At 44.7% G+C, this 26,295-nt stretch overlaps 1 long non-coding RNA gene across 2 annotated transcripts in view; it reads left to right on the top strand.

Annotated features, from left to right (window-relative positions):
• The window catches only part of LOC122495442, a 72,870-nt gene extending 47,571 nt beyond the window's left edge, over positions 1 to 25,299 (top strand). The window contains exons 4-5 of one of the 2 annotated variants that reach the window (XR_006300453.1): positions 22,468 to 24,207; positions 24,809 to 25,299. This is a non-coding gene — a long non-coding RNA (uncharacterized LOC122495442). Of the gene's footprint in view, positions 1 to 13,281; positions 13,344 to 22,467; positions 24,208 to 24,808 lie in introns of those variants that run through there. The other variant, XR_006300452.1, reaches the window with a different exon arrangement.
• Positions 25,300 to 26,295: the final 996 nt, after the last annotated feature.

The following is a 26,295-nucleotide window of genomic DNA, read 5'->3' as shown; positions in this document are numbered from 1 at the left end:
GGGAAAATGAGTGTAATGTTTGCACTTAAAAGCCAAAGCCACACAAGGACAATTAAACTGTCACTAGATGACCTAAAGATAATTGATTGAATTCAGCACAGCAATTCCTTGAGTCAGGATGTATCAAGTAAATAGATGGAAATAATTCTGAAAGTTCATGCACATTTGTATTTAAATTTCGAGCGTTATAATATTTGTGGACAACGTTTAAAAATATCTCATCTTAATTCCCTAGATTAATTTTGACTCATATTTATTTAATTCATTTCTACTTTGAACCAAGGGAAGGTCATTACTTAACACTGGAACATCCATACTCCATCGATGCCTCAAATTCATGATAACCAAATCAAAATTATTGAGAAAAGACTTCTTCTTCAGTAGTTAAACTTCACGACTTCCTTAAATACACAAATACTAAATTAAAATGATTTTTAAGAGGAACAAATGGATTCTATACAGTGTTTATCCCACCACTTGAAAAAGATCAAGCTGGTTTTCTGCCACGCTGAGCAGTAAATGGAGGCTGATGTCATCAGACAGGGCGTGGGAGGGCCTCACATTTTTCTTGCGTGGATTGATCTCTGTACTCTAAGGATGGGGACTGGGGAGTGGCGGGGAGGAAGAATCACACCTTATACTTGTGAGCGCATGTCCCTCCAAATGTTCCTTGGGATAAGCTTCTGGGAGACTGAATCCTTCCTGCAGACCCGACTTTTCCTCATTCACCTGGGGTTTTTTCTTCCTGTGAGAAGCGCATCTCCTGAAATCGGATTCTGAAGCAGGCAGACTTGCTCAGGGCAGCAACGAAGAGCTGAACTAAGCTCAGGGCTCTCCATTCCTGGCCACTCAAAGCTCACCCTCTCCTCATGTTAGTACCAGGGAAGACGGTTTGGGGGAACATTGAGACCCACTTTTACAGTGGGTGGACTGTGTGAGGAAGTTATAATTCCATGATGGAAACAGATTGGAGGAAAGATGGTTGGAATAAGATGGTCCAATGAATGGCTCATTCCATCTCCTCATGTAGTCTATGTTTACAATCACATGTGTATGTTCCTGTATACAGAAAAGTCTAGAAACAAAGGTTGTCTATACAGAAAAAGGAAGGCCTCAAATCCTAGGAGGAATCTCCTAATTACTTAGGATTCCACTGGTTGCAAATTACAGAAACTGATTTGAGTTAGCTTAAGCCAAAAGGGAGGCTTTGTTAAAAATTTTTTTTATTGATGTTTTATTTATTTTTGAGAGAGAGAGAGAGAGAGAGACTGAGTATGAGCAAGGGAGGGGCAGAGAGACAGGGAGACAGAATCTGAAGCAGGCTCCAGGCTCTGAGCTGTCAGCACAGAACTTGATGTGGGGCCTGAACTCGTGAACTGTGAGAACATGACCGGAGCCAAAGTTGGACGCTTAACAGACTGAGCCACCCAGGTGCCCCAAGGGGGGCGTTGTTTTTAAAGGTAAGGGAGGGGCACCTAGGCAGCTCAGTCAGTTAAGCATCCAACTGTTTATTTTGGCTCAGGTCATGATCTCACGGTTCATGAGTTCTAGCCCCGAGTAGGTTGTCAGCACAGAGCCTGCTTAGGACTCTCTCTCCCTTTCTCTCTGCCCCTTCCCCAGCTCCTTCTCTCAAAATAAATAAATTAACTTTAAAGGTAAGGGAATGTCTCCTGAAACCCAAGGGCAGGGATGTAATCTATGGCTCATACTGGAATCAACGGTTAGAAGTCCATCACATGTCTCTCTGTGCTGGCCTCTGCTGGTCTCTCATTCTTGAGCCTTCCTCTCTGTAGACTGGTTTTCACTACTTCTTCTTCACATTGGAAAGCAGGGCCACAGTCAAATCCTGGGGCTTCGTTTTCCCCCATCCAGGAGAGACCCTCACTGAAGTGGAGGTGTGTTGAGTGCATTTCCAAATTCCTTGGCTCAGTTTGGAACAGGTGCACATCCTTGGTCCCATCAAGTATGGCTTGGGGAGCAGTCGTCTTCTATAAATATGGCCTCTAGGAGCCCTGTTGCTCTGGCCGCATGGATGGCAATGGGGTTAGGGTGCAGATAGGGCATTCCCAGAGTGGGGTAAATGGGTTTGTCCTGGGAAAACTGTAAGACCCTCTCCCCTGCCACACACAGACACCTTTTCTTTCTTATGCATTTAAAGATCCCCAACCTAAGATGATCTACTTGAACCACGTGTATATCATTTCTATACCGTCTATGCCCTGTTCTTACACAGCATACCCCCAGGTCATGTTCTGCCACTGCATCCAAAAGAGTTTTTATGGAGATATTTTTCACAATCAGAGCACATGATTTCTGGGAGAATTCCGTGCCTCTTCCAATTTAGTCGTGTTCTTGTCTACATTTGATATCTCACTGTCTTGCAACCTATGGACTCTTTCTGGGTAAAAACTTCATATGCATCTAGTACAAAATGGTGTAGGGAAAATTGGAATAGCCACAGTAAAAACCTCCCGCTCAGAAAATAAAAAAAGAACAGCTATCATTGGTGGTGGGTCCAGAGCTCGTGCCTTCTGTTGTCAATAAATTACTGAACCCCAGATTCTCACGTGCATCCATTAGTCATCTCATTGGTGGCAGTGGAACGAGGTCCTTGGTCAGGTGATGTGACCTCAGGTTCTGACTGCTGGATCACCCTTGTCCAGTGTTTTTTAGGGCCATCTGGGGGTGGATGATGTGTTCGCAGCAGTTCACTTTCTGTCAGAATACTTGGACCTCAGGATAGTTTTAGGAACTGAGAAATTGTGGGGCCTTGTTCACCAGGCCTGTTGGTTTTTTTCTTCTTTCTTACTCTTTTTTCTTTTTCTGGCAATGCAACTCTCTTAAATCATTCGTTTAATTTCTGGGACTCCATTTGCTCATAGCCATTGCCAGAAGTTCTGTGTATCTGTTTGTCGGCACTAGAGCTGGGATCCCTCTCCCTTGCCCCTGGCTTTCAACCGGGGAGGTGAGTTTTCTTCTTAATCTGCCCTGGAATGTTGCTCCAGTCTCCGCTGCAAGCATCATCACCTCTGTCGCAGTGAGACACGTCAGCAAGAAGCCCTCACACTTGGCTGTCTTCAGGAGAGCCTATCCTGAGCTCAGAAATTAACAAAGAGGAGTGATTATTCACTCCACTCCCCAGTGCTTGAAACTGGGCAACTGGCTTGCACCCCACCCTTGTGCCAGCTCTCAGAAGCAAGCTGCACCTGCCATTGGTGCAAGTAGCTGCATATTTTCGACAGCACCCACTATCAAATATAGTTTAATAATGTTTAAATATACCCAACATGGGGCTCATACCCACAACCCCAAGATCAAGAATCACAGGCTCCAACTGAGCCAGCCAGGGGTCCCGTGTTTTCTTTTTTTCTAATAGGGGTTTCTTCGTTCCATTTCTCCCTTGTCAACGGGTTTTAATTTCGTTCTCTCACACGTTCACATTTTAACATGCATACTTACTACACTCTAATGTTAGTATCTTTCCACACCTTCCTGCTAAACAATACGAGTTTCTAGGAAAGGTTTAAGTCCAATCACTACCCCGCACAGTTTCACAGGTTGTTATTGTCTAGCTGGGTCATTCCATCTCAGTTCTGTAACTCTTACTATGCACTTTTATCAATGTATGAGACAATGTTTGTTTTAGATTTACTTACCTGTTAATTAACTTCTTTACTCATGATATCTTGTTTACTTTTAATTTAGTCTGCTTCCAATTTCCTTCTTCCTTGAATATATCTGTTATCAATGTTTCCTTTAATGATCTAGTAGCAGTAAGCTTCTTGTCTTCGTATTAAAGACTGAATGTGCCTTCCCCAAATTCCCAATGGGATAGTGTTTGAAGGGGGAGTGTTGGGAGGTGATTAGGTTTAGAAGAGATCATGAGGGTGGGGGCCCTCATGATGTGATTAGTGTCTTTATTAGAAGAAGAGAGGACAGAACTCTTTTTTTTTAATTTAAAAAAGTGTTTTTTAATGTTTATTTTTGAGAGACAGAGAGTGAGTGGGGGAGGGGCAGAGAGAGAGAGAAAGACACAGAATCTGAAGAGGCTCCAGGCTCTGAGCTGTCAGCACAGAGCCCAATGCAAGGCTTGAACTCACAAGCTTTGAGATCATGACCTGAGCCGAAGTCAGACGCCCAACTGACTGAGCTACCCAGGCACCCCCGGAACTCTCTCTTTCTGTCTACTGTTTATGAACACAGGGAGAAGGCAGCCTTCTGCAAGCCAGGAAGAGAGGGCCGTCACCAGGAACTGAATTGGCTGGCCCCTTGATCTTGGACTTTGCAGCCTCCAGACTGTGAGAAGCAAGCCCCCAGTCGTTTAAGCCCCCAGGCTGTGGTGCTTTGCAATAGCAGCCAGAGCCAAGACACTTACTTTCCTATTCCAAAAATGTCTTTACTTGTACCCTAATCCTTGAATGAAATTTAGGGTCTGTCATTTTTTTTTCTCAGCCTTTTGGGGCTAATTTTAAATAGTCTCCTATCTTCTGTAACTGTTGAAAAGAAATCTGTTGTTGAGTAAGAGGTTATTCCTTTTTTTGGTAACCTGTATTTACTTACTGTTTGCCCTAAAAATTTCTAATGGGTGTTCTGCAGCTTACCTGTGATGTGTGTAGACACGGGTTTATTTTTACTTATCTTGCTTAGGAGCTATATCTTAAAATTGAACCATTTTCTTTCATTAAATCTGGACGATTATCAGCCATTATCTATTTGAATCTTTTCTCTCCCCCGTGTTTTCTATTCTCCCCTTTAAAATTTTTCATATTTCTACTTCTGTGTTATTCTATGTTGCACTGTGGATTATTTCTCAGAATTTTCCAGAGTATCTGGAAAGAAGTACAGATCTGATTAACACCTCCATTGAGAGTTTGAAATTTCAGCGTATTTCAGTATTTTCCATTTCTAGAAGTTTTAATTTTTAACCTTTAAGATCTTTCTTGACTGTTTTATTTCCTTATTGTTTTCAATTCTTTCTCTATGTAAGTATATATATTATATATACTACACACACACACACACACACACACAACACACACACCTTTATGTATATAAAGGTGAGAGAGCAATATGGGAAACAGGGCAAGAAAAACGGTGTTAGAAGGATCAAGAGTGCTGGGGCAGGGGGCAGGCTGCAGTATTAAATGATGTGCTCATGATAAGCCTCCTTGACTTGGTGAGATTCGATCAAAGACTTAAGAAGCGAGGGAATTAGCAAGCGGATAACTGGGAGGTGCCTGTCCACTTCCCCACGTTCAAGGGAACAGCTTACACCACAGGGCATAAGGTAGAAACATGCCTAACATGATCAAGGAGTAGGAAGGAGCCTCGTGTGCTGGAGTGAGGTGCAGAAATGTGGAGTCACAGGAGATCAGAAAGGTACAGGGGCACAGATCAGACAGGTTCTTATAAGCCATTCTAAGGACTTTGGTGTTTACTTTGACATTGTGACATTGAAGGGTTTTAGGTGTAGAGGTGACATGAGCTTACTTATATTTTTAAGGATCACTCTGGATTTTAAATGTAAATTAGGCTGTGTGTGTGTGTGTGTGTGTGTGTGTGTGTGTGTGTGTGTGTGCGTGTGTGTGTGTGTGTGTGTGTGTGTAGTTGGGGTAGGGGGTGCTATGGTAGAAGCAGGGGCATCTGCTGGAGACTTGGTGAGCAATTCAGATATTCTTCTGGTGATGGCTTTGCCCAGGGGGTGGCTGTTGAGGAGGTCCAAAGAAGTGGGATTCTGGATACATCTTGAAGATAGTTCCAGCAGTCTTTTCTGATGAATAGATCTAAGAATAAGAGTGGAGTCAAGAATGGTACCAAGTTTTTGGGACTGAATAACTCGATAAAAATGGGGGAAGCACGAGGATGCCCAGGCTTGAGGGGATTGTAAGAGAAGTTTGGGTTTTTGATGTCTCTTAGGCATCTGAGTGGAGATTGTGAGTTGGCCATTGAATATCCCCATCTGGAAATGGGGGGAGAAGTGTGAGCAGTGATGGGTTTATAGGTGATTCTTCAAGCCTTGAGACTCAGTGGGATCACCAACAGAGTATCACTAGAGAGGAGATGGGGACCGAAGACTGAGCCTGAGCCTGGGACACATCGATGTAATCCAGAGATGGTCTGTATAAATACAACACGTATTACAAGAGGTAGTACTAATTTCTATATTGACGGTAGCTTATTATTCTGTTTTTTCGTCTTCTTTATTATTTTTTTTACTCATGTAGGGCTTGCCCCATAGTGCTCCATGTTGTATGCCATTTCCTTAGGCTTGGTGTTCCAGAACCCTTGCATTGTGTAAATTTTAACCACAAACCCAGGTGAGGGCAGAGGCCCATCATTTCAAGTTCTCAGAAAAGGATTTTTTTCCCACCTAGTTTTGATCAAGACTGGGTAGCTCCCTTGTCATCTGTGTTAGTTGCAGGCTTTTCTATCTTTACTTTTACTGAGTGTGGTCCTTTGATTTCTTGTGATCTCTTTCATGCATTTAAGCGATTGTTTTGTTTTGCACAGAGTTTAGGTTGTGGCCTTTTTTTTTTTAATTTTTATTTTCAACGTTTTTTATTTATTTTTGAGACAGAGAGAGACAGAGCATGAACGGGGGAGGGGCAGAGAGAGAGGGAGACCCAGAACCGGAAGCAGGCTCCAGGCTCTAAGCCATCAGCCCAGAGCCCGACGTGGGGCTCGAACTCACGGACCGCGAGATCGTGGCCTGAGCTGAAGTCAGACACTTAACCGACTGAGCCACCCAGGCGCCCCAATGTGGCTTTTCTTTTTTAAGCTTAGTCGTCCATATTGTCTTAAATATATGCACTATCCCTCCTTCTCCACTGTCACATCTTAGTTCAGGCCTTCTTAACTTCCCTTTTTACTGCTCGGCACACTCCTTGGCTGGTCTCTTTTTGCAGTGTCTTCTGCATGATCATTAGATAGATCTTTGGAGATGAAAATCTGAAAATTTCATTCCTTGGTCTACATTCTTTTAATGGCTTTCCCTCCCCATAAGGATAAGTCTCAGTGTCTTTAGCAGGATTTGTGGGGAACCTCTGGTTTCATTGCTCACTTAACACCCTCCATCCATGCTTTGTTCCATCCACCGTAAGCATTTTGGGGACATGCCATTCTCTCTTACACCTTTTTACCTTTGCATAGTCTGTGCTCTTTTCTTGGAAGCCTCTTCCAGCTTTATCTGTGTAGCTATCACCCAGTGTCCTTCAAGACTGACTTCCCATGACTTCTTCTTTGGAACTCTTTCCTAGGAGTTGTGTATCTTTTCAGAATGAGTCGGAAAGCTTTCCTTTGGGTTCCTACTCTTTGCTCCACAGCCCCTGGACACAATATTGTAACTCTTATTCTTTGCATTGTGATTAGGTTTTCTCCCCTTGAGAGAAATTCTCTTCTTATCCACAGTGCCTAGCACTGTGTGTGTGTGTGTGTGTGTGTGTGTGTGTGTGTGTGGTATGTAATACATACTCGGGTTGCCTGGGTGGCTGAGTAGGTTAAACATCTGACTTTCAGCTCAGGTCATCATCTGAGGGTCAGTAAGTTTGAGCCCTGCCTCAGGCTATCTGTTGTCAGCACAGATCCCACTTGAGATTCTTTGTCTCCCTCCCTCTCTGCCCCTCCCCTGCTCACACACACTCTCTCTCTCAAAAATAAATAAGCATTAAAAAATAATAATACATTCTCAATAAACCTTTACTGAATGATTGAAAATATGGGAAAATATTTTTAATATGTTGAAGGAGGATGGAAATACCCTGTATCTTTACAGAATGAAGAGTCGATGTTAATTTCAAAGGATAAGATACAAAAAATATTGGGATTTAAACATATTTTGAAACACCACACTTTTTTTTTTAGGTGCTAACACCTAAATGATATATGACAGTTGTGAAATGACAGTTGTGAAATATTGACAGGGCATTAAAACTACTACATTTGTTTGAATCTAGTAAAAATAAAAAGCTCATTTAACACAGAGGCAGATTTTATAAACCTTAAGATGAGTTATATAGATATAAAACGTAAAGAAAATGTTCAGGGTGCATTAACAGTGACAAAAAATGAAATCACGGAGTGGTATTTGCAATTTGGGATGGGAAGGTGGTGTGCAGGCCTGAGGCCACCGTGACTGTCACACCCGTGTGGCTCCTTATGCCTTCGCTGACTGTAAGCTCCATGGGGGTGGGGCCACATGATGCTGGGTACATGACAGGTACGCAACACGTGTTCATTGAACTGAAATGTTCCTAAGGATACTATGAGATATTCTTTCTTTCTTTTTTTTTTTTTTAATGTCTATTTATTTTTGAGAGAGATAGCCCAAGTAGGGGAGGTACAGAGAGAGAGGGGGACAAAGGATCTGAAGCAGACTCTGTGCCGACAGCAGTGAGCCCGATGTGGGGCTGGAACTCATGACCTGAGCCGAAGTCAGATGGTCAACTGACTGAGCCAAACAGGTGCCCCGACTATGAGATATTCTTAATAGAAATAAAGTAAGTTTTGACAACCACGTATACATATTAGAGAAGGATTTTTAAAAAAATTATCTGGTCCAATTTTTATGTATTATAAAGGCTATGGTAACAATATGATGAAGAGTATTGACCAATAATAAACATTTGTACAACACTTATTTTGTGTTACACATGAAATACAAAGTTTTAAAAGCATCTTTACTTATAATAACTCATTTAATCTGTATACCATTTAATCCTCAGACTGGAAAACTGAGGCACAGAGACATTAAGTAATATGCCCAGAGTCTTGCAGCCAGTATGTAGGAGAGCTGGGATTTAGTACATCGCGAGAGCTTTCTTGTTTCCTCTTCTCTCCCAGACATCGTTCACACGCTCATGCATTTTTGTAGCTGGAGTCGTAACATACTTAAAATCAGATATTCAGACCTTCGTTTAGCATATTCTAAACGTTGTCCCAAAATATTACACAGACCTAAACATTACAATTTTAAATGACTGTCTCACATTCAACCAAGTCGTGCATCATAAACAGCTTGCTTGTTTCTCACTTGGTGAAAATTCAGGTTGTTCTCAATTTTTTCTATTACACGCAATACTAAACTTATTATGTTAATGCATGTACCTTTTTGCTTCTTTAAATTTTTTCTTTAAGATAAAAACCTTGAGGTCACACTAGTTGTAAAAGAATGTAAATGATTCCATGACTCTTTTTTTTCTTTTTAAATTTTTGTTTCAATTCTAGCTAGTTAACATACAGTGCAATACTGGTTTCAGGAGTAGAATTCAGTGATTCATCACTTACATATAACACCCAGTGATCATCCCAACAAGTGCCCTCCTTAATGCCCATCACCCTTCTAGCCCATCCCCCACCCACTTCCCTCCATCGACCCTTGTTTTTTCTCTTTCGTTAAGAATCTCTTATGGTTTCTTTCCCTCTCTCTTTTCTCCCCATCCCATATGTTCATTTGTTGTGTTTCTTAAATTCCACATACGAGTGAAATCATATGGTATTTGTCTTCCTCTGACTGACTTATTTCGCTTAGCATAATACACTCTAGCTCCATCCACATCATTGCAAATGGCAAGATTTCATTCTTTTTGATGGCTGAACAATACAATTCTGTTACTCTTGACACGTAATGAAGTCAAGAAGAGTTGTGTAAATATGTGCTGTTAACAGCAGCATGGGAGAATCTTATTTTTCTTCCCAACTGTACTTCATTTTTGCTAGGCAAATTCTTGTTTACTTAAAAAATAATTTTTTTAAAGATTATTTTTGAGAGAGAGAGGATGACCTGGGAGGGGCAGTAAGAGAGGAAGACAGAGAATCTGAAGCACGCTGTCAGTGCCAAGCCCAATGTGGGGCTTGAACCCACGAACCCATGAGATCATAACCGGAGCCGAAGTTGGATACTCCATCAGCTGAACCACCCAGGCACCCCTCTTGCTTACTTTTAAATATGTATCAAATATATACATGTATATAATATGTAATAGTAAGTCAGTAGAACGTGCGATTCTTGATCTCAGGGTTGTGAGTTTGAGCCCCACGTTGGGTGTAGAGATTACTTACAAATAAAATCTTAAATAAATACATAGGTAATATAATTTCTTTCTTTTCACTTTTACTTATTTATTAGAAAGTTTGAATTTTTTGTTTTTCTTTTTAAGTAAGGTCCATGCCCAGCATGAAGCCTGATGCTTCAGGGGCCAAACTCACGACCCTGAGATCAACATCTCTGAAATCAAGATCCGAGCTGAGATCAAGAGTCAGATGTTTAACCAACTGAGCCACCTAGGCACCCCAAGAAGTTTAGATTTTTTTTAAAGGTTTTTTTAAATGTTTATTTGTTTTTGAGAGAGAGAGAGAGAGAGCACATGTGAGCAGGGGAGGGGCAGAGAGAGAGAGGGAGACACAGAATCCGAAGCAGGCTCCAGGCTCGGAGCTGTCAGCACAGAGCCTGACACGGGGCTTGAACCCATGAACAGTGAGATCATGACCAGAGCCAAAGTCAGACCCTTAACCAACTGAGCCACCCAGGTGCCCCTGAATTTTTTTTAATGCTTATTGTATTTTTGAGAGAAAGAGAGAGGGAGAGTGAGCAGGGGGGAGCAGAGAGAGGGAGACAGAGGATCTGACGTGGGCTCAAACTCAGGAACCATGAGATCATGACCTGAGCCAAAGTTAGACGCTTAACTCACTGAGCCACCCAGGTGCCCCAAGTTTGAATACATTTTAATAAAATGTTTCATTTCTTTTACTGCCATTTTTGCTACAAATATTTTTCTAATCGGTTTGTCTTTACAACTTTAATTTTGATAGTTACCTTCAGAGAAATTTAAAACTTTTATACAAGGTCATATGGGTTTGTCTCCAGTGATGTCTCCCCCCCCCCTTCTTTTTAACTTTTAGAATATCACCATTGTAAAAACAAATATTGTGGGTTAGTTGTTTATGGCCAGAGTGCTCTTTGATTTTTTTGGTATATACAGTTGAAATTGCTAAGAAATGGTAGAAATCCCAGAAGTGCGTAAGGGAGGCTCTGAAGGCTATGTGGTTGGAGTGACAAAGAAGATTGTGCGGATTGTTCTGTGACTCAACGTGTCCAAACCATTCATGATTTAAAGCCCAAAGCTACTGAACTTACTTACAGTTCAAAGACCTTGAATCCTTTCCTGCAACACAGATCTGGTCCAAGACAATAATTCTTCCAGTTTTAGAGGAAAACTCTTTTACATTGTGGAGCATTAGAGGCGAACGGACACATGCACACTCACTATTGCTGTTTAAATGTGAACAGTGGCCTGTGGCAATGTTGGGATAGTATTAAGGAAGGTTGGTTGGGTCAATGTCCACGGGTCTCCTAAATTGGCCTTGACTTCTGTAGATTCTGTACTATCTCAGGTCAGGTTCTCCGCTTTGAAGCTTCAAACATTTCAATTTTAAGTACACTTGGTGTGGATCCAGCTCTCAGGGGCAGACTCTCATTAACCCAGGTGACAAGAGACTGATGTATAAATCACAGGGCCAGTGTTATTTTGCAATGAGAGCTCCGAGCATCCCTTTGATTGAAATATTTGGGTCAGTATAATCAGCATATCATCTCTCTTTTGGCAGTTCTCCTTGGGGAGTAAAATTAAAATAGGAGATTTCCTCGTGAATCAGAGCGAAGAGAGAAAGTTGTCTGACGTAGACAATTAATCACATGGAGTTTCAGCAGCCACGTGTGTGCAAGTCTACTGATTGCAGTGCTGGGGTCTGTGGGCCGCTCCCCCCTCCCTTCAGCAGAGCTTGTGTGGGTATCCCCTCCTCTGGATCCTCAAAGTTACCCGCTGTGTGTGAGCTTTCCACTTCAGTCATGCTCCTGATGGGGAGACTGAGTTGCTAAGTTCCTTCTTAGCCCAATTGCCATCACACTCCCAAGTCAGCCTTCCTGCGGTAATTCTTTGGTCCTTTTGATTGGTGTTTTGGGTGTTTCTGAACGCATTTCAGCAGTCTCTCGCAGTAACCAGATGACTAACCTCTTACATTATGGCTAGACTTGCTGGTTTAACTCTTTGGAGACAAACTTTTTTCCATTTTCTTGGGAATGGTCCCTCAGTGTTGCCCGTGTAGCTTCCTACATTGTGGTCCAGGGAAAATGAGTGTTTGGAGGTCATTCTGACCAACTCCAAAGACCTTCAATCCCTGGCATCTCCTTGTAGGCCCTTCTTGGGAATTTTCCCATCCAGACAGCTGGCCTTCACCTTTCTTGGCACGTGGCAAGCCATGCACATTTGGGACTTGGTTTTCCTCCTTCAGAAGTCGCACGGGAGCCCTCCTGAGCTGACGCCATAAGCCCAGACTGGCCCGTGGGTGCCGCTCGGGCCTCCAATTGCATCTCAGCTGCATTTCCAGACTTCCCCACACTCTCCCCTCTGCCTCTCATGGCTCTTGGGCCACCCTGACCGTTGTGCTCACTGGGTCCTGGGTCCTGGCCTCATGCCTGGCTCACCAACCCTGAACAAACTCTGCCAGCTGCTACATGAGTGATGACACTCGAGGGGGTGCTGGCAGTGCGGCCACAGCCCAGCACAGCCTTTGTTAAAACCAACAAAATGATGCGTGCCTGAGTAGAAAATGGAGTACTTTGGGGGAGAAAACTGAAGATTTTAAAAAGGAGATTAAGAATAGTACATGTCAGAATAGTTCACAGTGCCTAGCATGATGGTTTGAACTAATAAGCCAACACACAAGAAACTAAAAGAGCAGCGGTGAATAGCATTTCATTGTGCAGATATGAGTGTCCTGAGCTGTGCAGAAATACGGTGCCAAATGGTAACATTTTTGTTACCAAAACTCTGTTAAGTAACCAGGAGTTAATGAAACTTACCACACGTTACAGCTACGAAGTTTGCCTTCTAACCAATCCTATCGTTTTGTGTTGAGAACATAGCACTGGCTAGGGCCAGGCCATCTAGAATGCTTGCTCTTACTTTGGGGGCTTTTTCCACTGTAGTTGGTTGTGTCACTTCCTTCAGTGGCCAGCACCCCAAAGGCGAATGGTGCAGGGAGGCCGAGAACAGCCAGTTTTGAACTGAGCCAGACCTGGAACCAAATCTTGGCTTTTGCTGATGACAAGTCAGGGGACCTTGAGCAAGTTAATTGGTCATTCTAAGTATTGACGATTTTCTAGCTGAGAAACGGAAATAATAATCATCATGAGAATTAGGATTATATAGTAAATTAAATTATAATGCATGCAAAGTACTCAAAAAGATTCAAGATGACAATATATTTTATTATATTATCATGTAGCCATTGTTTTACCAGCCTAATCAGTGGAGATAGCAAATCTGGAGTCAAGCTTGTGAAGATAAGTAAGAATCCTCTTTTTACTTTTAATGCTTATTTATTTTCGAGAGAGAGAGAGAAAGCGCAAGCAGGGGAGGGGTAGAAAGAGAGGCGGGGACAGAGGATGTGAAGCAGGTTCCGCGTGGACAGCAGAGAGCCTGATGCGGGGCTCGAACTCACAAATCATGATCTGAGCTGAAGTCGGTAGGTTAAGCGTCCAACTTCGGTTCAGGTCATGATCTCAAGGTTCACAAGTTCGAGCTCTGCGTCGAGCTCTGTGCTGACAGCTCAGGGCGTGGAGCCTGCTTCGGATTCTGTGTCTCCCTCTCTCTCTGCCCCTCCCCCGCTCATGCTCGCTCGCTCTCTCTCTCTCTCTCTCTCTCTCTGTGTCTCAAAAATAAATAAACATTTAGAAAAAAACCTTTTTTTACAGAACAGGTTGCCCATCCCACTGGCTAACTGGTTCTCATGTGAGCTTTTGTCTAGAACATTGCTTTGGTAGTACTGAACCATACATTTAATAGTAGTTGCTCAAACTGTGTTCTCTCTTAATTCCTGAAAAGAAAACGATGAACTTGAAAAACCAGTTGGAAAAAAAAAGTAAGTACATCAAACTTAGGTCATGGTGACCTTGACACCTGTGTTTTGAAAGTATCTCCTTTTCGAGAATGCAAACACGTCCTATATCTGCATAAGACTGTAACTGTATATAGTACTTTCCTGTCTCTGATCTCATTGCACCCATATGGTGCTCTATGAAACAGTGTGTTTATTCATGCTTTCACACGTGGAGAAGTTGAAGTTCCTTTTCTGGGACTCTGGTTTTGGGACTTTTCCTCCACAGGGTGACCAGCCCTGGAGAAACGATGCCTCTACGTGACTAATGAAACATAGGCTTCCCGCAAATGCATACTTTTCTTACTAACAGCTTTCCCGTCGGGCTGTTACATTTCGTCGATAACACTTACATTTCGTCAACGATAAGCACCAATAGAAAGCCTCCTCGTCACGTCTGGGGAGGTGTAAGTGTTTGCACACGTGTGTGCCGGGCATTTGCTTGTTCGTCCGTGGGGCCAGTGTCCACACTTACTCTCTGCTGCGTACCTCCAGAAATATGCTTCCCAGGCTTCCCTGTCTTCTGACCTCTACCTCTTCTGGGCAAGGACAGGTGCAGGCAGGGGACTGTCGGGAAAGGGGAGGAGAGGAGCCAAGGTCCTCTCCCCCCTTCCCATCCGCCTTGGGTGCTGTCTCCATATCCAGCAGCAGCTAACTCTCCTTGGTGGTGTTAGCTGCCCTGCTCCCCATGGTTCCAGCTCTTGCCAGCCACCTGACCTCTGGGCTCTGTACAGCCACTACCTTCCTTTATTCTCCCGGCCTCCAATCTCTAGATGGTCTCTTTATTCTGTCTGGCTCCCTAGCTCCTCCACCTTGTGTGGAACCAAATCCCTGCCTTGAATTCTATTTGAAAGACCTAGAGGTGGTTTTGTTTCATGCCGGGTCGATGCTGTTACAACATATTACAGTTAACCTTTGCAACATTCCTGGGAGGAGGTGATACTATTATGTCCACTTACAGAGGAGGAAATTGAGGCTCAGGGGACACAAATAATGTGCCCGAGCTCATACGGTCTGTAAATGAGGCTCTGGGGCTCAGATCCAACAATCTCTAGGTGACAGGTGACACGGATTGAGTCCATGGTGCCAGACCCTGGGGCCTGCGTGTGTCCCTTATAGCCCCCACAGTGATCTCCCCAAGTACAGATAAAGAAAGAGAGTTCAGAGACGTTAGTTGGTTACATGTGCGGGGCAAGTAGCAGAGATGGGATTCAAACCCAGATCTGACTCTCAGCCCGTTTTTTCTACTACTAATGCTCCTCCAGAGTTCATGTGGATCGCAACCACCGTGGTGGGGCGTTGTTAGGGTATACATTCCCAGTACCCCCCCCGCCCCTGAAATTCCAGTTCAGTGGGTTTAGAAAGGGGTTCAGAAATCTGCATGTGCACAATTACTCGAAGCGATGCTGAAGCAGGGGCCTGGGAACCACATGGGGCCAACCCGGCTTATGCCCTTGTATCTGTGACACCCTGTGTGGCCTCCGCATGCCTCCCCCCCCCGCCCCCAGCTTCAGTTTCCTCATCTGTAAAGTGAGGGGTCGGACTAGATAATCTCCAGGGGCGTCCCAGGTCTGTTGAGTCCCCTAAATCTGTGTGCTGCCGGGGTGCGGGGCACGTGGCTCAGGTTTCCGAGCACGCGGCTGCGGTGCCCTGACCCCCGCCCAGGGTACATGGCTAATGGCCGGGAGTCTGGGCTTTCTCATGGACTTCCCAGGCTCAGAGACTCAACAGGAACTCTGTGGCTGGAGAGCAAAGAAAAGCCCTGTTTATTGGCTTGCAGTAAACTGGCAAACCGGTATTTTAAAAAGGAAGTGAATCGTGGGGTAGGGGGCTTAATTCAGGGAAATATTTGAAGAACCCAGTGTTTGCTCCGAGAGGTCATTAAATAAGTTTTGTTCCCACACCCTCTGGGAAAATGATGCTTCATTAAAATGGCAACATGAGGTGTAGTGAGAACGGTGAAATTGGGAACACTGAACAGACACATTCAGTGGATTCCACTTAAAATGTAAGAGGAGTGGAAAGAAAACAAATGGACATTTTCTCGAGGCAGCTGAGCGACACAAAACACAGGCATCTTTGTCTCCTTCTTGAAAACTTCCACAATGCCTTCTCCTTTCTTCCTCTTGACTAATCTGTACTTCTGAGAGGTGTTGAGTTTCGGCCAAACTCTGTGCTCGGCTCCAGCAGAGGCTGCCCTCTTGTGAATAGCCCGCTCTCACCTACCGGTCCTCTTACCCGCTCCTGCCCAGCCGACACAGGTCAGCCCCCAGAATTAGCTCACAGACAGACTCTCCAGGAGCATCAATCACGGGGATGAATGGGAAGCCCATGTGTGGGAACCGCAGGAGGAGTGGAGCAAAGAGCCCGCTGCAGCCCCTCTGACCCTGTCACCACATATCTGTCCCTGCGATGCTTCCTCGGGTCCCCCGGCTCCGGCTCCGGCTGCCGGGTGCCCGGCCTCCTCTTTGCTTGACAGAACAGGTTATTCTGGTTGCCGCACAAATTCAGAGTCGTGGTTGTTGGGGGTGGGGGGGGGGGGTTGCTGAGTTTCTGCTTCTGTGTTGTAACGCGATCTTCCTACCTTGGTCCTGGGTTGGGGTTTTCTTTTCTCATCAGAGGTTATGTGCTTTCACAAGGTTTCTGTGTCTCACAACAAACGGTACAAGGGGGATCGGGGTACTGGTCCCGAGTTTCGTTCTTCCATCTGTAATACGAGGGTGACGGTTCAGAATTATGAGCTAACAATGAACGAGTGAGGATAAGACACCCTGAAAATACAAAATAAGGTAAACACGCAATGCTTGTCTGCTCTTTACCAGTAATCTTTTCTAAGGCCGACCTGATCTCCTGTTCTCTCCTGACCTGAAGGTTGGGGGACCTTATTCATGCACCTGCCCCAGGCTGCCTCCCCGCCCCCAAGCCGGTGCCTCCTCCTTGATGCCTCGGAAAGAGGCAGGCCTGGGACACGGTCGGTTCTGATGCTTGTATACTGCACGCCCATACTGGTGCCTGGTGTCCTCGCTCCCGCCTGTTACCTGGGACCAGCCTCAACAGCAGCTCCCCCCGCCCCGCAAGGCACAAGGCCAAAGGAGGAGCTAGAGTCCTGCTTGGGGCAAGGACTGCTGTCAGGGGATCTGGGCCGCTGCTCTGGGGGCACTTCCAGATCCTACAGCACGGAGAGGTTTTCCCGGGGGGAAGGGTGGGCACTTTGTGACAGGAGAAAACCCACTGCCAGAGCCTAGTGAAGTCTAAAGCAGAATCAGGTCTATGCTGTCCCCTGGTGGTCGTGTTTCATACTACAGTTGGCTCCTTGAGTACCTGTAAAATCACAAAGCATTGAACTCTTTTTTTTTTTTTTGGATGATAAATTCTTAAAATTCATGGCAAAATATACACAACATGAAATTTGCCAGTTGAAAGTATGTCGTTGTGGGACAATAAGTACATCCATGTCGGCAACTTGATGATAAATTTTTGTTAAGACCAAGGTCATGTTATACCCTATGGATTTTTTTAAATTGGGGTATAATTGATATATAAGATTCTGTTAGTTCCAAGGGTATACAATCACTCACATATATTACATTATACAATGTGGAAGTCTAGAGCTGAGAAGAATCAGTGAAGACGAAAGCATAGATCTGAATCTTCTCACGGGATTGAAGGCAAAGTTCCACTCCGGGAGTCATTCAGTCTTTATCCGGTAATGAGCATGAACCAGTAGACATTGCCGGAACAAAAATTACCAATTTAGTGGATTAAAATCGGCTTTTGCAGTTAAGAATTAAAATTGTACCATTTCACCAATTTTGACTTTCACCAAGTTTGTTTCAGCGTTCCATCTAATAATTCTCACCCTTTTACAGCAGTTTGGGGGGAAGAGAACAATCTATTTTTTTAATCCCGATTTCACTGACATGGAAACCGAGACAGAAGCCAAAACCCTCTGCAGAGTCATTAGCAGACTGAGGATTACAGGGCTCTGGGTCCGAAATCAGAGGTCACGCGGGCCAGGGATTCTGGGGCAGACCCCCAGAGCTTCAGTTGTGCATTAGCGGTTTCACCCCCATTTTTCCTCATCCCTGACACAGCGCACTAAGAGCGCTTCTAGTCAGCTGTGTATGCTATGTGAGGCATTTCAAATATGTTTCTGGGAGTTGTCAGTGCTGTTCTCCATGAGGACTGAAGGCAAAATTCAACGTTTGTAGTAAATAAAGTACTAAAATTATATCAGCTATTAAGAGGATGGATTATTTCCAAGTTGCTTAGCCATATTGGCTGAGTGTTGAGCTCAGCCTTGGTGCCAGCATATTATGCACAAGAGTTTTATGTTCCTGGGCACCGAGAATGACACTGAACATGGATGGAGGTACGGAGTTGGCTGGGTAGGATATCAAGGTAGGGGCAGCAGGGTTCAAGAAGGAGTTGATGGAGATGTAAGAGCAGGTTCTGGAAACTCTGAGAGGCTGGAACCTCCACCTGACTAGCTCCCAAAAGCTGAGGCAGATGAGACAGGCAGCGTGAGAGGCTGGATTCGTAGTGTTTTGCAAACAGTGGGCCCCAAGGCATATGTGTTCCTAGAATCGAAGGCACCTATGGATTTTCTCATCCTTTCCCTCTAAGTCTCTATTATGAGCTGAATTATGTCCTCCAAAAGTTATATGTTGAAGCCCTAAACCCCAGTACCTGAAAATATGAGTGTATCTGGAGATAGGGACTTTAAAGAGCTTTCTGAGTTAAAATGAGGTCAGTAGGACGGGCCGTAATCCAGTATAACTGGTGTCCTTATGAGAAGAGAAAATTAGGACACAGACACACACAAAGGAGACGTGAAGACACAGTGAGAAGACCGTCATCTGCAAGCCAAGGAAAGAGACTTCAGAAGAAACCAACCTTGCCGACTGCCACCTTGAACTCGGACTTCTAGCTTCCATAACTGTGAGGAAACAGAGTTCTGTTTAAGCCACCCAGACTGTGGTGTTTTGTCACAGCAGCCCTAGCAGAAGACACAGTCTCCTTGTGAGTTTAAAGAACATGACAGGGTCGCCTGGGTGGCTCAGATTAAGATTCTGTCTCCCTCTCTCTCTCTCTCTCTCCCTCTGCCCCTCTACCCCACTCATGCTCTCTCTCTCTAAAATTAAAAAAAAAAAGAACATGACTGGAGCCACCAACCAAATGAAAAACCGTCAAAGGCCATTCTGGTAGGAGCTAAAAAAAAAAAAAATCTAAAACCAAAAAATACAAACCTAGGAAGATGGTTTGTGAAATAACATCTGGTTTGAATGACGCTCAGTGTCTTTTACTAGACAAGATGCATTAGCACAATTTCTGGAGAAAAGCCCAAATACGTGCCCCAAATATGTACACCACGATATGATGGAATATAAATCTTTTTTCCCCCTGGCTCTACGGTGTCCTATGGAAGGAATCCAATAGTACGAAAAATGTCCTCGAGTTAAGGTGCATCATTCCAGCCAAGTTTATGGAACCAAGTTACAAAGTTACAAGTGTTACAAGAAAAATACATTAACGTAATGTTACGGCTAATTTTTCTTTAGCTCTCCTATCTGGGGTTTAACTTACAGATTACATTATTTGATGCAACTACACAAGATTTAATCAGAAGAGGGACCTCAGCACTGAGGACTTGGCAACCAGCTAAGGCAGATAGTCTGTAGGGCATCATCGATGGTGGGGATGTTGGTGACACTGGAGACCAGCTTACCTTTACTGAGCATTTCCTGGGGCACAGGCGCTAAATAGGCACTTGGCATATTTCATGTCAGTTTCACAGGGACCCTGATGGATAACACAGGGTACAAGGTAGCAGCTTAGTTTTGGCTACTACAACTACTCAGTTGTGTGAACTTGAGCAAATGACATTACTCTGTGTAACTGTCTTCTCGTTTGTAAAAGGTTGTTAACACACATAAAAGTGCTTGACCTAGTGCCTGGTACATATAGAAGTTTTTTTTTAAAACCAAATCTTTATTTTTTTTAATTAAAAAAATTTTTTTTAATGTTTATTTATTTTTGAGAGAAAGAGAGCGGAGGGAGAGGGAAAGAGTGAGCAGGGGAGGGGCAGAGAGAGAGGGAGACTGAGGATCTAAAGGGGGCACTACACTGCCAGCAGAGAGCCCTGTGTGGGCTCAAACTCACGAACCATGAGATCATGACGTGAGCAGAAGTCAGAATCTTTTTTTTTTTTTTAACGTTTATTTACTTTTGAGACAGAGAGAGACAGAGCATGAATGGGGGAGGGGCAGAGAGAGACGGAGACACAGAATCTGAAACAGGCTCCAGGTTCCGAGCTGTCAGCACAGACCCTGACATAGGGCTCGAACTCACAGAACGTGAGATCATGACCTGAGCTGAAGTTGGACACTTAACCGACTGTGCCCCCAAAAGTTTTAATAAATGTAGGCTGCTAGTATTTTTTCTTAACATCCTCACATGGGGAAACAAAGGACAGTAGAGATGTTAAGCAATTTGCTCGATACCTCGGTGCCATTCTGAAGCAGGATCCAGGTGGGCACATCGGATCCCTCCATTACTCAGGCTCTCCTGTGCCTCCTGTTGGTCATACTGTCCTTTGCAGGTTCTTGTGACCTTCCTGCTGAGACCTGACAGAATGATTTTAATATGGGTGACACATGTTCCCTTACCCCTAAGTACTTTAGTGTGTGATACCTAAAAACAGGGACAGTCTCTTTCAGAACTACAGGAAAATGAACAAAATCAGGAAATTAACACCAATATACTAATATCTAATCTCTAGAATTTATTCAAATTTTGCCAACTGTTCTGCTGACACATAGGAAAGCAAAAAGGAAATAATCCTTTTCTGGTTCAGGATCCGAATCCAGGGTCCCACAAGGCATTTAATTATTGTGCTTCTTTTGTCTTTCTTTATCTGGAACAATTCCTCAGCCTGTGTGTGTGTGTGTGTGTGTGTGTGTGAGACTTTCACGACCTTTATGCATATAGAGTACAGGTACAGGGAGGGGGACTGCCCCTCATTTTGAAATCAGATTTTTTGTTTTTAATGTGCACTTTCTGGAAGCATAAGTTTATCCAAAGGGATGAAAAAAATGGCAGGAATATATGAACTATCATAACAGAACTGAAGGGGTTGTTTTGAGGTGAGATGGGTCTTCTGATAACACGTACGTTGAACTGTGTTCGTGGATATCACGGTTGATCCTGCATGAAAGTTGTTCACTGTTAGTCTGGTAGGTAAGTCAGTTGTTTCATATATATGAATATGGGTTTGACTTACACAGTCTCTAATACTCTGTCCAGTTCTGGATTCTTCTAGCATGATGGAATTCTGATATGTTGTTATGATGCCATCTCCATGCTTCAAGTGTTCCCGAACTGGCTTCCCCCCCAGTGAGGAACATCCTGGTTAACGTCACTTATCTCCAACCATTCCATTCTCTCCTTCCCCTAGCCTTTGCAACGTTTGGTCCACTTTTCTTTTTTCGTGTACTCAGATGCCTTATTTTAACTATGTTTCTGCCACGTGATTGCTCTTGGGATGTAGGACATGCCTCACGTACTATGACTGTGTGCGACACGTCTCCTCCACTGAGGACACTACCAGCTCCCAGGGGGCACCAAGTCATTGCCCACGCCTCTTGTTGTGTATTCTTTTTGTGAAATAATTGCTATGTGCACACGCCTGGCAGGAACTGAATGCCTGCTGAGTGGCAGTGTCACCAAGGAGTTGGCCTCGACGCCGTAATTCCCTGCGTGAAGTTCTCGGGCTTGCTTTCTAGACGTAATTTCCAAGGGCTTTCTTTGCTTTGGGGGACAAAAGAGAGAGGGGAGGCAACGGGTCCACTGGGAGGGTAGACTTTGGTGGGGACTCTGGGAGAATAATGATGAGATTTTGCCAACAATTACATAGCGAAGGTATAGAGTTTCTACTTGCCTTTGAAACAGCAGAGACTTGCCACCTCCTTCACAGATCAGAAGGATGGGAGTCTAGATAAAATGGCAGCTTTGAGTTGCAGACAACCACTTGTGTGTGATAGTTTAAGAATGAGCGGAAATAGAACGGTTTGCACTTTACAGACACCTTTCAAGCACCCACCCGTCCACGCGTCCACCCGTTATTTCCTTATTCAGCATATCCCAGCTTTCGTTCTCGGCCCTGAGAATGCAGAGGTGGAAAGAGGAAAGGCTTGGTGCGTTCAGTGGGGCAGGGTAACTACCATGGGGTGCGACGGACTTAAAACCACACAAATAATTTCAGAGGTGAAGCTGTAATGTAACGAATGCGGAGACCGTGTCCCCTTTCGAGGCCAGCGACCTCCCGGGAAGGCGTGCCTCCTTTGGCAAGGGTGCTGTGCAGGGCCCGGGCAGGCACACAGAGTCACCTGTGTGTGGAAGGCCTCCGTGGGCTGTGGGAATGGCGCTCTTGGATTTCCTGACTTTTGTTCATTGATGGTCTCACGCACAGAGTCGCATTAACCCAGTTTCCTAGACTCAATGAAACCATTGGCAGCTTTCTGATTTGTTTTTCAGCCTGAGCCGACGCTGGCAAAGAAGCCAGAATTCCCAAGCTTTCCCAGGCGAGTGTGGAGAAACACCAGGACGCCTTTTTCTCCCCGCACCCCCCGCCCCGTCCCATCTGCAGCCAAGTGTGCCTCGGTCAAAGGCAAACTCTGAATCAAGCTTTGTGCTGGTCTCTGGAAGGATACCCGGGATCGTGTGATGGAGAAAAGTGACAGCGGCGGTGGTGGCAGTGACATCTGTGGGGCTAGCCCCGTCCCTATCTGCCGCGGGATGCGTGTGGGCATGCTTTGTGAGAAGAATCCACCCCGGGTAGAATGGGGCTTTTGACATCAGCTGAGGTCTGGGCTGCCTCACAATGAGGCCTGTTGGTCAAAGGGAGACTGTTTAATGAAGTGCCCGCCAGAGGCCAGCTCTGGCCATCTGTACTGGGGACCTTCGGAACGAGCCTTCCCTGTAACCGGCTACATGTGCGAAAGCACGTTGCCTTTCACAGAAGGCAGCTGCAACAATAAATTCATATTCCCAAACGGTGGCCTTTTGACTGCTTTTTGTGTGTGCGTGATGAAAAGCTTCATACCAGCTTGATACTAAGGCTTCATAAGCAAGGAAGCCGGAAAAAGGAGCCTTTGTTGGCCCTGAGGTCAATAATGATAACGGCTTTCTCCTTACACGAGGTAGCAACGCCCTGCCAAGGATGCGAAAACACCTCGTGAAAATGAAATTCGTGAAAGCCCTTAATGATCAAGTGAGGGAGGCAGGTGATGGCAACCGCCACCCCACAGCTGGCGAAATGCCGAGGTGCGGGGAGAAGGATGACTCATGACCAAGGTCAAAGAGCAGCTGGGCGGTGGGGCTCGCGTCACATCATGTCCTCCAGCCTCTGGCACTGAGGAAATCACGTAAAACTTTGCGATGACTTTTCCTGGCAGGCTCGTTCTTCCCAGCCGGAGCGCAGGTGGCAATGTTGCGATTCCTGGCGTAACCTTCAATGCTTCACTGATAATCTCTGTCGTCGCCAGGCACCAGCAGACTGTCACAGCGCAACTCCCAGGCTTCAGCGATGCCCGCCGAGGTCTTCACTGCAGCCTCTCATTTATTAGCTGTGTTGGAAAGAACTCTCTATACCTAGCTGGGTACCTCTGGATTTTAACAGCTGTGGTTTATAAGAGATTTGGGGGGGGGGGGGTTGTTTTCAAAGTGCCTTTCAGAAAGTATCACCTTAGACTGGAGTTTCCGTTCTGTTCCGGTAGGATGACTTGCTCTTGTGCTCAGAAAACCAAGCCTGCAAGAAAAATCAGATATTTTCTTACAAGACTTCTTAGCAGGCGGGCCTCTATATGACTTTCCCTTCTCCTCCCCTTTATTGGCCATAACCTTAACGGAAGGCTTTTGATGTCAAATGCTGAGTATCTTGGAAGAGGTCTTGCGTAGACAAGACTGCTTGACCAGGGGCTGGGGAGTCACAGTTGGACTGGACTTGAAGGCCCCTTCTAATCTGAGATGTTGTGACTCCGGAACTAATTAGCCTCAACTTCTACAATGAAATGACACTAACTGCCATTTATTGAGCACTTTCTGTGTCAGCTCTGTGCTGAGATCTTAACATCATTCTCTGAATTCTGACAAAACCCCGCCAATATCATCCACCTTTTACGAATGAAGAAACAGGGGTTTAGAGAAGTTAAAAGCTTGTCTGGTGGCACAGATGTAAGGTTTGGTGAGCGACTGTCCCCTGGAAATCGATTCCAGGTGAGTCTACATCCATACTTGAAACCCACAACTCAACCAGAATGAAAGGGAGACACCAGGGATTGCCCTGTTCACGGATCAGTTCACGATCTCTCGGGGCGGCTAGTGTGGATTCGTTAGTCAGATTCAGTGTTGCAGTTAGGGAGCAAGACCTTAAACAAGACCTAGCAGTGTCCCAGCCCACGAAGTCTCTTCTGGAAGACAGCAGGGGGATTCCTGTCTTCCTGCCAATCAGGGATTTTAGCTATAAACAGTTTGTGACATCAAATGTCACTTTTCTTCCACACTCGGCCCTAGAGTTTCATTTAAATAATCAAAACATTCTTGTCATCAAGGAGAGGCTAATCCCAGCAAAGCAGCCTAAAGCCATGTGAAGTGTGCACCTGCCATCTAGCACTCATAGTGAAAAATACAGCATTTTAGAAGAATTCAGCTTTTCCAGTTTGTTTTTTAACTTTGGAATTAAAATGAACTCAAAAGTTAAAAAAAGGAAAAAGAGAAAGACCCCCTAACATGTCAAGGTATTGAGATATAAAATATGCACCGAGTATTGCAAGAAAATATACTTCATCTCATTATTATTATTATTATTATTTTGGAGAGCTTCTATGCTTGAGGAACAAGACTGCTCCATGTGCCACCTCCGATCCAAGCCCCAACTTCTGCCAGGACTGAAGCTCCTTTGTTCAGAACCTCACCCCATGTGTCTTTTCATCTGGCTGCTGATTCAGATCCTTGAATAAACTGGTAAGCATAAGGATATATGTATGTATTTCATTTCATCCCTCAAGGTCCATTAAATGCAGATTCCATCCAGGAAGCTAATATTTTCTCATATTTTATGAGCATTTTTTCGACACTCATGTTTTCAAAAACGCACTGGGGCTCAGCTGGAAACTGCACAATGACATGGAGCACGGTGGGCGCTCAGCCTGCCTCCTGCTGGCCGAGGTGAGGTTGGTGTGAACAGGCCAAGGTGCGTGGCCAATGCCTCCTACGTGACACACCTCTGTAGAAGAGTAAGGACGAAACACTTAACAAGTTGAGCCCTTCGGCCTCTGCGAGACTATCACCGTGGCTCTGCAAACCTTGCAAAATAAAGAAATCTGGGGCTCCTGGGGGGCTCAGTCGGTTGAGCCTTTAACTCTTGGTTTTGGCTCACGTCCTGATCTCCCGGTTCATGAGTTCAAGCCCCCGGGGGGCTCCCTGCTGGCTCCCTCCCCATGGGGAGCCTGCTTGGGATTCTCTCTCCCTCTCCCCTGCTCTTTCCGCCCTCCCCCTGCTTGCGTACTCTCTCTCTCAAAATAAACTTAAAAAAAAAAAAAAGAAATCTGACTCTTATATGTATCTTTCTCACTGACATTCTATCATTTGAAAGATGTCCTGGGGCCCCTGGGTAGCTCAGTCAGTTGAGCGTCCGACTTCGGCTCAGGAGCCTGCTTCAGATTCTGTGTCTTCTTCTCTCTCTGACCCTCCCCAACTCATACTCTGTGAGTCTCTCTCTCTTTCTCTCAAACATAAATAGACATAGAAAAGAAATGTCCTAAAAAATTTAAAGGCAATTGTAGAGAGGAGACATCTATTCCATTTATAATTGAACTAGTGTGAGGAGCTTTTTCTTTTTCGCTTTCTCTTTCTCTTTCTTTCTTTCTTTCTTTCCCTTTCTTTCTTTTCTTTTTCTTTCTTTCTCTTTCCCTTTCTTCTCCTTCCTCTTTTCTTTCTTTCTCTTTCTTTCTTTCTTTCTTTCTTTCTTTCTTTCTTTCTTTCTTTCCTTTCCCTTTCTTTTCTTTTTCTTTCTTTCTCTTTCCCTTTCTTCTCCTTCCTCTTTTCTTTCTTTCTCTTTCTTTCTTTCTTTCTTTCTTTTCTTTTTCTTTCTTTCGCTTTCCCTTTCTTCTCCTTCATTTTTTCTTCCTCTTTCTTTCCTTCCTTCCTTCCTTCCTTCCTTCCTTCCTTCCTTCCAACAAGCAAGAGGGGCAGGGCAAAAAATTATTTGGAAAACACCTTCACTAGTGGAAGTGCCTCATTAAATGGGGAGCGGAAGAGGGTGGGGAAGTAAAGCCAGCTACGGTTGGAACAGCATGCCCATGT

Source organism: Prionailurus bengalensis, chromosome F2 (genome assembly GCF_016509475.1).
Source record: "Prionailurus bengalensis isolate Pbe53 chromosome F2, Fcat_Pben_1.1_paternal_pri, whole genome shotgun sequence".
In the NCBI taxonomy this organism is placed as follows: Eukaryota; Metazoa; Chordata; class Mammalia; order Carnivora; family Felidae; genus Prionailurus; species Prionailurus bengalensis.
This window is presented reverse-complemented; position numbering and strand designations above follow the sequence as displayed.